Genomic DNA, 1,656 nt, shown 5'->3' on the forward strand with positions numbered 1-1,656 from the left:
ACCGGCTGGCGCCTTGGGGCGGCCGTCGGCTGCTGCGGAGATCAGACGTGCGGGGAGATCGATACTACTTCTTTTAGGCGCGACGGAAATATAAAGCTTATTTTCAAAGCCAGTGAAAACTAGAAAGGAAGGAGAGAAAATAGAAAGGCTGGGATATACAAACTCTTCGGGAAGAGGCAATTTATCGACACTGTGGAAAGAGCGGTGATGCAGAATTCCTTTAGAAAAGTGGCTTCAGCCGCCCTTTTATCTGACACAATAAATACATAAATAAATGGCAGTAGCTACATGGAGCAGCCGCCTGCCCTCCGGCCGCTTTGATTTTGCCCGGAGCGGGCTGGCCCTGAGCACACCCCTGGGCTCCGTGTCGCGCCTCCTGCCCCGCAGGGCGGGCGGCTCCCGACAGCCGAGCCGAGCCCGCCCGCTCTCATTAGGACTTCAGAAACCTTTCAGCCCCGTCCCATACCACCCTCCGCGTTCCCCCGACTTTGCCCAGGGGCACCCCCGCAGGACAGTCTCGGTGTTGGTGGCCCTGGTTGCCCCCTACCCGCGTGCGCCCAGCGTGGCCGTGGGCGACCCATGGGTTGGGGTGGAAATAGAGGGAAAGCGGCCTGCGAGCCACTGACCCCCGCCCAAGCCGCTCCGGGGAGCCGCAGCGAGGTCCCGCAGCGGGGCCGCCTCTCGGGTACCGCTGGTGTCGCAGCAGTCCGGGCTGTCTGGGAGCAGCGGCCGGGAGCGGGGCGCGCCGAGGCGGAAAGCCCTTACTCTCCTCACGCTGCCAGTTGGTTGGCACGGCTCTCCTGGGCGAAGGGGGGAGACATTTCTCGTCAGGGAATTTTAGCCCTTTCCTCTTCCCCCCCCCCTTTTCTTTTTCTCCCTTCCCTTTCATTCATAAACCTGGTGGCTATAGACGCAGCTTGAATATTGACGTCTCTTCCCCCAACTGCTCCTCCGTTAACCCAATTACAGAATTCATCAAGAACTGTGTTGAATTATCTCTTTCCATACAGTATCAGCATTAGCCTAATTAAAAGCTATAATGTCTGATATAATGATTAAATCGTTAGCTCTGCTGTAGGGAAGCAATATTTTGTTTTCCCTTCAATTAGAAGCTGATTGAGGTTTTCAGAGCAGGTCAGCTGTGAAATTTGAATTATATGTGTGAGTACCGTTCACAGGGTGAGCCCCTACTCGAAAGCTCCAGAGATTCTCCATACGCTTTTACCCAGCAAGCTGAGAAAAGACAACAAAACACAGAGAGCGCCTGTAGCTGATTTGGGACTGATGCTGTAGGATGGCACAGAACAGTTGTTAACGCTGCAAAAGAAAGCAGGACTTTATTCAGCACCCTTTTTCCAACCATTCCATCTCGACTGGGTAGCAAGAAGGTCACGTTGAAAGCTGTGATCCCCGAGTTGCCAAGTCACCGAGGCAGGAAAATGCTTCTTCTCTCTCCTTTGCCTGCCCTTTCTGCTCCCTCCCGGTTCGCTCGCTTTGGCCCAGTAATGGCACCCCTGTAGCGAGGGAGTGTTTTGCATTTCCTTCTGGATAGCGGGTTTTGGAGTGAAGTGCCAGAGGAGCTGCAAGCGATCCCACTCCCTCCCCACCTCACGTTTCAGACAGGGCTGGCGAGCGATCAGGCATCGCCTCGGCGCG

General features: G+C 55.3%; 1 protein-coding gene across 1 annotated transcript in view; it reads right to left on the reverse strand.

Annotated features, from left to right (window-relative positions):
- LOC115947782 overlaps positions 1-1,656 on the reverse strand; it is a 9,059-nt gene that overhangs the window by 371 nt on the left and 7,032 nt on the right. The gene's annotated exons all lie outside the window — the stretch shown is intronic.

The sequence above is a fragment of the Geospiza fortis genome, unplaced genomic scaffold (genome assembly GCF_000277835.1).
Source record: "Geospiza fortis unplaced genomic scaffold, GeoFor_1.0 scaffold192, whole genome shotgun sequence".
NCBI classification, from domain to species: Eukaryota; Metazoa; Chordata; class Aves; order Passeriformes; family Thraupidae; genus Geospiza; species Geospiza fortis.